Genomic DNA, 12,500 nt, shown 5'->3' on the forward strand with positions numbered 1-12,500 from the left:
CCCTTAAGTGATTACACAATTCCTTTGAACAATTGCCATAATGTTACGAACGTTCACGGTCAAATAAGATGTAAATTATGACATTTATTCAAATGTGAATTATATTACATATTATAATCGCTTGAATGTCAGAATAAAATGGACGGTATACAGTGGTTCAAATGCAAATTAATTCTGTATTTCAAACGTGTTTAATTTCAGAATAAAATGTAAATTATGATAAATATTAAATATGACACATTAATTCTCGTGGGATGGTTGCAAAGAATTAATTAAACTTCCTTGTCAACAGATTCAAAGCTCCAGTCAAAGAGAGAGAGAGAGAGAGAGAGAGAGAGAGAGAGAGAGGAGAGAGAGAGAGAGAGAGAGTATAAGACCCCAATCAAAGGGAGTAGAAGTAGAGAGAAAGTATGCAAGCCCCAGTCAGAGAGAGAGAGAGAGAGGAGAGAGAGGGGAGAGAGAGAGAGAGAGAGAGAGAGAGAGAGATGAAATTCACTTTGGTTCCCAACTAAATGTTTTCCTATGAATAATTCAAGTTTTTTAAATCTGAAGAATTGAAGAAATATGCTCTGGGAGTGTCTGAAATAGGCTGTCAATAGGAAGGCATCAAAAATTAAAAGTTTTCCTCTAAAATGACAGTAGCTTCTAAAATAGGCGCTTGGAGCGTTTTGAATAAGGTGCCAATAAGTATTCAAAACTGGAAGGTTTCCTTTAACATAACAGAAGAGCTTCCAAAATAAGCGCTCTGGAATAGGGTGGTCAATAAGGATTCAAATATGGAAAGTTTCCTTTAAATTAACAGACGTGCTTCCAAAATAGGCCAAAGCAGTAGCCGCTGTGAGAGCAGGAAAGCCTCCAAAAATAACCACATATGAGGTGCAGTTTTAAAAAAAGAGCCTCCAAAAATATGTACGTATGAAGTGCAGTTGAAAAAAAATAACCGCCTCCAAAAATAAGCACGTATGAGGTTCAGTTTAAAAAAAAAAGAACCTCCAAATAAGCACGTGTGAGGTGCAGTTTCAAAAAAAGAGCCTCCAAAAATAAGCACGTATGAGGTCCAGTTATAAAAAATAGCCTCCAAAATAAGCCACGTATGAGTCGCAGTTAAAAAAAAAGAGCCTCCAAAAATAAGCACTTATGAGGTGCAGTTAAAAAAAAACTAAAAACTAAAGGACTCCAAAATAAGCACTTATGAGGTGCTGTTTATAAAAAAAAAAAAATAAAAACAAAAGGACTCCAAAATTAAGCACTTATGAGGTGCAGTTAAAAAAAGAAAAAGAGCCGCCAAAAATAAGCACATATGAGGTGCAGTTTCAAAAATAAAAAAAAACGCCACGCTCGGATGCTGAAATTGATTTTCAGGCTTCAGCTCAAATTCCGTCAAAAGGGTTTCAGTCTTGTTTTACAAGACTCCACAAATGAAGCTTCCACGGAGAGTTTATTTCTGAACTTTTACATTTTTCAAATGTGAATCAAATCTAGGTGAAGTGTATTTCTGGACTTTTTAAAATTTTCTAAACGCAAAGAAGAAGAAAAATCAAGGTGTGATAATGTAGAAATGAAGTGAAAATGTTTTTAAACTTATTATAAAATTTCGTAAACGTGAAGAAAAAAAAATCATGCTGTGATAATGCTAGAAATTAAATGGAACCTTTTTTAAACTTATTAGAAATGGAGGGATATGAAAAAATATATATTACAAAAATTATTACTTAGATTAAGTCCTTTTTTAAATTTCGTTGACATTAAAATCTGAAATTATAAAGGAACTGAGCAAGTCGTTAATATATTTTAAAATTTCTATCGCGACCGATGAGACATGATTTTCAAAGCTTGGCATAACGTTAATTTTCTGTCGAAATCAAGGCTCTTAGAATATTTCCTTTGTCTGACTTATTAATAAGAAGAGAGGAATATCAGTTACAGAAATGAAGTTTTTAATTATACTGACACATAAACGTCCTTGTCTTTAATCAAACCAGTAGTTTTAAGCGTTACATAAATTATCCCTAATCTTAACATTTAGAAATGTCGACGTATAAAATGACAGGACTCGGAGAGCTGGTTAATATTATAAATATCTAACATCCACACTTGAAAATTCTAGACAGATAATTGATACAGATATCTAATCTACTTTGGAATTTATAAATTAGCTATTCTTGCGTCATACGGAGCTCTGAATTATCTCTTCGAAGCACATTAATACATAAGACTCTTGTTTGATCAAGCTATGTCTGACCTTTGCAAGAACACACACACACACACACACACGCACACATTTCTAAATTATAGAGCCGAGCTGAGAGAAATGGCGCATTGGCCACGGTTACTTTTATTGCAGTTTGGTGATTATATTTTTAAAACTATTGCAGGCTAGTAATTATATTTTCAAAAAAGTGTGAACTGATTTTTTACTTTTAATTATTCTTTTCTAATCAAGGAACATATTTGGAAATGTAATTCTATCATAAGTACGTTGAATGGTTACTTTAGAATTTTTTTTATCAAGATCCCGAGCTGGACATTAATTGTATGTAATCTGTGTATTAATTGTCATCCTTTTAAATGTGTTTTTCAAACTACTATACTAATATTACTGTCATTACCATTATTATGGATACAATTTTTATACTTTCTTTATTATTATTATTAATATTATTATTAATATTATTATTATTGTTCTAAAGGGTCCACAATAATACAAAGTGTAAAAAGTCTGTGTATAATTTTGAAGACTTTACAGAAAGTTTTCGAACCCTTCCCTGGGTTCATCTTCAGTGTACAGGGACTGTAATAGCCAGAGGTACAAATTTTCAGTTTACCGGAAATCTACCAATTCCGAGAGTTATGTCCACTTTTATTCTTTTCACGCAAAAAAAATAAAAAGTAAGGTTATTATGAATTTTGCTTTACTCGCATTCAGAATTTGCGACTCCGAATATATAGACGGTGAACTTAAACACATTGCGGCTACTTTTAGACGTCTCAGATATCCCCCTCACTTCATTGAGAAAGCAATTTCGCGAGCGAGGAAGTCGTTGTATGGACTGAGAGATAATACTAATGAAAAACCAAAAAGATGTTTGTCCCTTCCCTTTAATCCAGAAGTAAAGAATATTAGTGGACATATCAACAAAAGTCAGAAGGAAACTAAAATTGCATTCAAATATGAAAATACAATAAGACGTTCCCTCGTAAGAAACAATAACAACGATAAAAATCCCATAGTCCCAGGCGTTTTACGAACTACCGTGTATGGATTGTAATAGTTAATATTTTGGTGAAAGTGGACGGGGACTAGATATACGGTTTTGGCGAACATAAGCGAGCTTATGAACTACAATCACAAAACAGCGCAATAGTAGCACATGCATTCATGAATGATCATAGACTCAACTGGAACGAGGCTAAAATTATCTTTTAAAGTACAATGTGAAATGTCAGACAAAAAAAAAAAAAAAAAGAAAAAAAAAAAAAATAAAAAAAAAAAAAAATAAGGGAAAATAAGGGCTGAAGATGAACCCAGGGAGGGTTCGAAAATTTTATGTAAAGTCTTCAAAATTATACACAGACTTTTACACTTTGTATTATTGTGGACCCCTTAGAACATTATATATACTCTCGTGATAGAGAGGTTTTCCCTACTATTATTATTATTATTATTTTTATTATTATCATTATTATTATTACTATTATTATTATTTTTTTATAATTATTATTATTATTATTATTATTATTATTATTATTATTATTATTATTATTATTATTATTATTATTATTATTATTATTATTAATTTATTGGGCACAATTTTCTGTGTCGAAAATGATGACGGTGGTTGCAGGTCCACAATAATATCGCATGTGAAGTATAGTCTTTAGTAGATAATAGAAGCTTTCGAAACTTGTACTAGGTTCATCTTCAGTTGTGAGGGTCTTATAGAGAAATGGTTTAAATTCACATGAAAACAATAATCCAACCTCTCTCTCTCTCTCTCTCTCTCTCTCTCTCTCTCTCTAACACACACACACATACACACCACACACACATACACAAGCACTATATGAGCCCACCGAAATATAGTCATTAGCTTTAAACAGTGTATAATGGGCCCTTCATAGTTGAGAGTATCCTGTTTTTACCAAAAGAATTTTACATATATACATTATATATATATATATATAGTATATTATATATATATATATATATATAGATATATATATATATATATATATTGTATATATATATATATATATATATATATAGATATATATATATATATATATATGATATATATATATATATATATACCTATATAATATATGTATATAATATATATAACGTATACATACATACACACACACAAACACACACACCCACACACATATATATATATATAATATATATATATATATATATATATATATATATATATATATATATTATATATATATATATATATATACCGTATACAACACACACACACACGACTCACGTCATATATATATATATATATATATATATATAATATATATATATATATATATATATATATATATATATATATATATATATATATATATATATATATGATATATTGTGACGTTTATAGATCTCTTCGTCTACCCAGTAATTAATTAAGTAGTTTGATTTGGCAAACGGCAACCATTTCCTCCAAATATCAGCTGATTTTTAGTAAACGCGGGAAACCAAAACCCACCAGCCAGAGAGAGGGAGTTCCTAAGTTGGGGGAAAATAGACTCTTGTCAGCTTTAGGACGTATCAAAAGGGAAGGAGTAGGCAAGACTGTACTTTCTTAGGCCTATATCTTAAGCTCTTTTTCCTGTGAAACCCTCGGCTGGCTGTATGTTCGGTTTCCAGGATTTGCCCTGCTCGTGGGGGGTTAAGCTGACTCCCAACACCCAGGCAAAACACCTGCGATCTGCCCCAGTCGTCGCCAGACGTGACCTTCGGACGGATGTCCGACAACCTGCCTTCCATTTAGGCCTATCCATGGCATTAGTGGTGCGCCCGAGCCCCAGACCTAAGACAAAGCCGGGCGCCACATTTTCTACAAAGGTCCACACTGAAAATTGCATCCAGGTACGTCTTGTGAAACAGCATATTGCCAGTCCCTTACATCCTATTATCTATTTGATCCCCATTTTCCCTATTCAAACTTCCATTTCAAAAAGAACTCATCCCTTTGTTTCCTCTCACTGCCTCATGGCCGCATGTTTCCCTTGTGTGATCGTCCCAGTCAAATGAAGTCATTGCATACCTCAGTGAAACATTAAAGTTCCTTTTCCCCAGTGTTAGAGAACAAAACAATCATAATTTGGGGCAAGAAATCCTTTTTTCTTTTATCTTGTCTAATCTGCGATTCTTTTCCAGATTCCCTGAGTCACGTGTGAAGTCTATCTGCCCACAAGTGTTGCATTACCGCAAAATTATGAAACCAGCATTTATGAATTCCATTTTGAGCCAGCTATTATCCATTTGTGAGAGATTATATGGGTCCACGTGGGGACCAATAGCATTTACTTTTCTCCAGGCCAGTACGAGCCTTTTGTAAATAAATAGCTGTAAAGTATTTAGCTGAGTTTCTGGCGACCTGTTCCTCTAGAGTAAATATTCACTATAAATCAGTTTTACGGTAAGTTCAAGTAATTCCACCTTGTTCTCCCTTAAGTTTTCCTGTTTACGTATCTGGGCCTCTCTCAAGGCCAGGCTCATACGTAAAAGTGACGACTGCTTGCCAGCATCGAATCTGGGCTTGCTTAAAAAAAGCTTGTAAATTGCCTTATCCCTTGTAAAACGAATGTAAATGTTTTTCAAAGTGCAAAATCAAAGCACACTTGCAGAGGAAGACACACACTGACTCACGGTAAGGTATACCATTCATAATATGATTATTTTATAACCAATGTTAGCTTAAGGTACGTTTAAGTATTTTTATTACGAAGTGGTCAAAAGAGTGTTAGTAAGAAATATTATTATATTTTAACAGCCAGAGCGCCGAGCGAATTCTGATATATTGTAAATGCATTGTTCTCGTCTGACGAGACACTAACACGTGTACTAGATGCCAGAAAGTACCAGATCAAACTAGGAAGTGCTTTGCCAGGGTTTATTGTTGTGTAGAAAGCCTAGCTAGTTAGGAGTGTTTTACTAATAGTTACGGCAAAAGAAGTGTACAATTCTTTTGTCTGTGATATGTTAGGGAATTCATTTTAACGTAGGTTTCATTCCAAGTGTTGGTAACCGCTTAGCTCTCAGCTTAATTAAGCTGAGCGTACACGCTCTCCCAGGTAAGCTTCGCGCCTGCGCTGTCTCAACCAACCTTCGTTTCTCACAAAGCGGCAGCCATATTTTTATCCCTTTAAGCATTATCTCAACGATTTAAGCAAAGTAACGTAAGTCTTGAAAGTTTAACGTAAATAATATTAATCTCGGTACTAGTATCTATCGTTCTGCCAGAGAAATGAACGTAATTCGCCTTGAATAAGAAATTAGAATTTCGTGTTGTAAATCACCTCGCGTTTACAGAGAATCAGCTGTTTGAACGACACGCTGATAGCACCCGCTCTGCCAACCCGCTCACACGTTTCACCTAGCATAGTTCACTCGCTCGCTGAGCGAAAGTTTCATTTCCTTTCGTACTTAACGTAACCTCATTTACAAATATTTGCTAACATTTCAGTATAAAATCCTTACCGTCATTTCGCTTGTCACAGGGACCTAGTAATCTTACGTAAAGTTAACGTAAATCTTCAAGTAGAATAAATTACAAGAATTGTTAACGTAAAACGCGTCTTTGTAAAATTCATATTGAAACGCAAATGATTTCATGAGTGCAAGCCGCTACCAGTAACGAAAAAATCGTTCACCGCGAGCGCATTATCATTTTCATAAAACGTTATCCAAAGCAATTCTTTCATTACACGTTAACGTAAGTAAATCATTCAACGCAAGTTGCGTCATATTAAACTAACATTATTAGTTCAATTAAATACAAGGGAGTTCATTCATATATCCTTTTCACCCTCTCCGAGAGAGAGAGAGAGAGAGAGAGAGAGAGAGAGAACCCATTATTCACAAAGCCAAGAGTACTACGTCCATTACTTATAGCATGCAGAACTAACATTATTTTAGTCTCTTGTGTCTTTCATTTACACTGAGCGTGATACGTACGCGCCTGTGTCCATTGCAGTTTGCAAGCATTTATTTCATTTACCGAGTACTTCAGCGAGGGACTGAGCATTTCTAAAATTACCATTACCTGTCATTGCCCGAGTGGTCTTTTCCATTTTTTATCACAAAAGACTTGCGTATACCTCAAGCCCAATTCGCACAGTGTGCCACGCAAATTCATTACTTCCAGACAAGGAAGCCTACCAGTCTAGGACTGGCCACCACCAGTGCACGTCAGGTCTTACCATTTTACAGTGCCACTAATTCTTGACACTGTCCATCGACTGGCTGCTGAAGTACTCCCACCTTTTACTTTCTCTCCTCCACCATTACACTCTGCCACGAACAGAGTACCATTTCTCTTCGTATATTTAAGTATTATGCATGTAGTGTCCGGGACACACCAGCACGATACCAGTGCTCCAAAAGGAACGCCTCCTCATAAGTGCCATTGCACCTGTACAGGCCGTACAGGTAGCCATTTTACCTGCATGTCCGTCCTACGGAACGCCCTATTCTTTAGTGTGTCCATGTACGAGGATCAGTGATCCTTTGGACCACTCCAAGGGAACGCCTCCCGAAGTGCCGCAATACCAGCACTACTAGTGCTGTCCAAAAGGAACGCCTCCTCATAAGTGCCATTGCACCTGTTCAGGCCGTACAGGTAGCCATTCTACCTGCGTGTCCATCCTTACGGAACGCCCAAGTAACTAGTGTGTCCATATACAAGGGTCAGTGATCCTTCGGAACACTCAACAGGGAACGCCTCCCGAAAGTGCCGCAATACCAGCCCCAAGTGCTGTCAAACCTGCGTGTCCGTTTTTAAGGAATGCCCAATCCATTAGTGTATCCGCTATCCCGGATCACCCAACAAGGGAACACCTCCCAAAGTGCCGCAATACCAGCCCTAAGTGCTGTCAAACCTGCGTGTCCGTCCTTACGGAACGCCCAATCCATTAGTGAATCCGCTATCCCGGATCACCCAATCAAAGGAACGCCTCCCGAAGTGCCGCAATACCAGCCCTATGTGCTGTCAAACCTGCATGTCCGTCCTACGGAACGCCCATTCATTAGAGTATCCACCATTTCGGATCACTCAACCACGTAACGCCTCCATAAGTGCCGTGCACCTGTATTGGACCTACAGGTAGCCCATTCCAGCGTCTCCCAAGTGAGGAACGCCCTTAAGTGTGACGTACACCGCATACTTCATTTGATTTTCCGCCTCATCAGAAGGTGTCATTCCAGAAGTGCCACCAACTTAAGGGACACTTCCCAAGTGCCACAGAGCACCCAGTCTTTTCAGACTTTTTTCACTACCACGTCGCAGAACCCAATTCCAAGTGAGTGCTACTTTCCACAGTAGGCACTCCCATTCCATTCAGTACCCTTTCCTGGCCATTATTTCCATTTTCATCCGAGCCTCTACTGCAGCCTAAGGGAAATGACTTCCCCTGCTTCCGCGACTTCTTGACCAAGGATTCTTCGCCATAAGAGCTGAAGAAGCTCGGAGCCCTCATAACTCTGGGCAAGGAGGCCGGTTACACTGGACCAGCACTTGACCAGTGGATAAAGGCGCAGCAGGATGCCGCGCGCCTGCAAGAAAGGGAAGAAAGAGAAAACCAGAGAAAAGCCAGAGAAGCAGAAAGGAAGGAAAGTGAAGAAGAGAGAAAGCATGAGCTAGCTCTCAAGGAACTCAAAATCAAGCGGGAGAAGGCCCGTAAGGAGAGTATCTTAGCTCCAGCCACTCTGCCAGCTTCCAGCCCTGCACCCACTGTCTCTCTTAGTCTTGCCGTCTCTGGTCAGCCTGACATCTTTTCTATTTGTGAGCCTGGTCCTGATCCAGTGCCCGAGATAGAAATTCCTGCCGCATCCTGCCAGCCTTTTACCATTTTACCGCCTACCTCCTCCCTTTTGGAAGAGGTAAGCCCTCCAGTTAACCCCAGAATTGTTTCCGAGGGTGTTTCGACAGAGGACTCTTCACCAGTGCCAGAGCACACTGCCAGCCTTGGTGACTCCACAGATTCGCAACCTGTGGGGCCATCTCGGCCTTACCGTCCAGTGCCATGGAAGAGGTTCTGGAATAAGTTCTGCCGAGACTGTGGCCGCAAGGGTCACATGTCTGCAAATTACGGAGGGTGCGCTAATCGCAATATTCCTGCCATCGCAATGGCCGTAACCAATCCTTCCTCACTAGGACCCCCAGCTAAGGGCCCTATAACTGTCGCACCCCTCCAAAGCCATTATCCGCCAAGCCACATCAGAGCCTACGACGACTCTGGCGCTCAAATCTCCCTGATACGGGAAGACCGAATCCCCCGAGTGGCTAACGTCAATAGACGTCACTTAATCACCATTGAAGGTATCAACCATATCAAGCTGATCCTTCCGACCGTCCAATTGAGGGTCACCAGACCTAGTTTCTCCAAAGTATGTACTCTTGCAGTTGCAAGCTACATTCCAGGAGGTTACGACCTCCTCCTAGGGCAAGACATGAAGTCTCCCTCACCATTCAAAAAGCCTAGGGGTCCTAACCCCACGTCAAATCACTCCAAGGCAAGGAGTCATCAAAATTCTACTTCCTCCAGGAAGTACATCCACCAACAGTCTCCCCCATTACCAAGGAGGGAGATTGATCATTCACAGTTCCGTTGCAAAACTTGCAACGTACAAGGGTACTCCACGAATTGGCCTAGATGCCCTAGCCGACTACCAGCAGCGGACACTGTCCATTTTCCACAAGGATTAGCCTTCAACAAGAGACAGGAGCCTCTGTCTCCCATTTCCAAGGGCACGCTGAGAGGTACTGCACCTCCGGTACCCGCCACAGGTCCAGTCGACCTCAACTCTCTGCCAGTGCCACTTGGCAGCACTGGGCAGTGCCAAGCTCCGTCCAGCCTGGACGTAGAGCCACAACAGAACTTGACCTCTGCGCCTGGCCCTGAGCAAGCGCCGGCGCCTAACCTTATCAAGGATCCTCCTACAGGAGATCCTCCAACAGGCATGGAGCTTACTGCGGCCCATGGCCAGTCCCATGTCCATGAGTCTTCTGCACCCTCACCACAGTCGCCCGAGGATGAACCTCCGGCAGACCTCACATTCATACCTCCTCTGGAAAACCAGGAACTGCCCGACCAGGAGTCAGCCTGGAGTTTTCCCCTTACGACGGCTGTCGCAGCAGCTGAAGTGAGGGCCTCCCCTGCAGTAGGTTCCACCTCTACGATGGTTGCTGCAGATACCGAAGTAGGGTGTTCTCCTGCAATCCCTCAGGCTACCACTGCCTCTGCTCCTGACGGCGTTTCTGGCCTTACCCCAGAGTCAGTGCCTCCGTCTACTCCTCGGACTGGTATAGCCAGGTCCTGGAGGAATAAGAAGAAGAAGAAGGGACGTAACAAATCATTAACACACTAACCAAAGAGCCACATGCTCTCCTTAACACCTGTGCCCGAGTTACAGTGTCACATTCATTTCCAGAGTGATCCTGGCACCTACCCAGAGAAGGTAGCCAGCCTGATCTCTGCCAGTAAAACTAACCCTCTAACCCCTAGGAATTGTGATACTAACACTCATGTAAATGTCATAATTACCTCATTACATTTCCACCCTGGTAATGCACTAACCACTCATCATCCTCACTCATCATTACCTCACCTCATGTATTTTAACAATTCCGTCGCTGAACTGCTGCTGTGCGTACCACACTCTGGAATGATTGCGTCTCGAATTAATTGTAATGAGTAGGTTAGGCTAATGATTTAGTACCAGGGCATTAGGTTAGTAGCAAGTAGAATTTTAAAGTAACCTTATCTAGGGGTAGAGTAGACTGTCGTCACAGACAACCCGTAGTTATTACTTAGGCTAGACTACATTACTACATTAAGTTAGTACACTTAGCATCTCGCCTATAAGTTTTTTATTTGGTAGGCCACTGTAGTTAGCTGTATCACTGCTCAAAAACTTCAAGTTAGAGTAGGAGAACTGGGTAGTTGAGACGATCAACTTATTTAAGCCAAGACCTTCACGCCCGAAGGGAGTGAATGCCTTCTTAACAGGGGGAGCTGTGACGTTTATAGATCTCTTCATCTACCCAGTAATTAATTAAGTAGTTTGATTTGGCAAATGGCAACCATTTCCTCCAAATACCAGCTGATTTTTAGTAAACGCGGGAAACCAAAACCCGCCAGCCAGAGAGAGGGAGTTCCTAAGTTGGGGGAAAATAGACTCTTGTCAGCTTTAGGGACGTATCTCAAAAGGGAAGGATGTAGGCAGACTGGTACTTCTTAGGCCTATATCTTAAGCTCTTTTTCCTGTGAACCCTCTGCTGGCTGTATGTTCTGTTTCCAGGATTTGCCCTGCTCGTGGGGGGTTAAGCTGACTCCCAACACCCAGGCAAAACACCTGCGATCTGCCTCAGTCATCTCCAGACGTGACCTTCGGACGGATGTCCGACCACCTGCCTTCCATTTAGGCCTATCCATGGCGTTAGTGGCGCGCCCAAGCCCCAGACCTAAGACAAAGCCGGGCGCCACATTTTCTACAAAGGTCCACACTGAAAATTGCATCCAGGTACGTCTTGTGGAACAGCATATTGCCAGTCCCTTACATCCTATTATCTATTTGATCCCCATTTTCCCAATTCAAACTTCCATTCCAAAAAGAACTCATCCCTTTGTTTCCTCTCACTGCCTCATGGCCGCATGTTTCCCTTGTGTGATCGTCCCAGACAAATGAAGTCATTGCATACCTCAGTGAAACATTAAAGTTCATTTTCCCCTGTGTTAGAGAACAAAACAATCATAATTTGGGGCAAGAAATCCTTTTTTCTTTTATCTTGTCTAATCTGCGATTCTTTTCCAGATTCCCTGAGTCACGTGTGAAGTCTATCTGCCCGCAAGTGTTGCATTACAGCAAAATTATGAAACCAGCTTTTATGAATTCCATTTTGAGCCAGCTATTACCCATTTGTGAGAGATTATATGGGTCCACGTGGGAACCAATAGCATTTACTTTTTTCCAGGCCAGTACGAGCCTTTTGTAAATAAATAGCTGTAAAGTATTTAGCTGAGTTTCTGGCGACCTGTTCCTCTAGAGTAAATATTCACTATAAATCAGTTTCACAGTAAGTTCAAGTAATTCCACCTTGTTCTCCCTTAACTTTTCTGTTTACGTACGGGCTCTCAAGGCCGGCTCTACGTAAAAATATATATATATATATATATATAATATATATATTTTTTATATAGATATATATATATATATATATATATATATATATATATATATATATATATATATATATATATAT

This window comes from Macrobrachium nipponense, chromosome 33, assembly GCF_015104395.2.
Source record: "Macrobrachium nipponense isolate FS-2020 chromosome 33, ASM1510439v2, whole genome shotgun sequence".
NCBI classification, from domain to species: Eukaryota; Metazoa; Arthropoda; class Malacostraca; order Decapoda; family Palaemonidae; genus Macrobrachium; species Macrobrachium nipponense.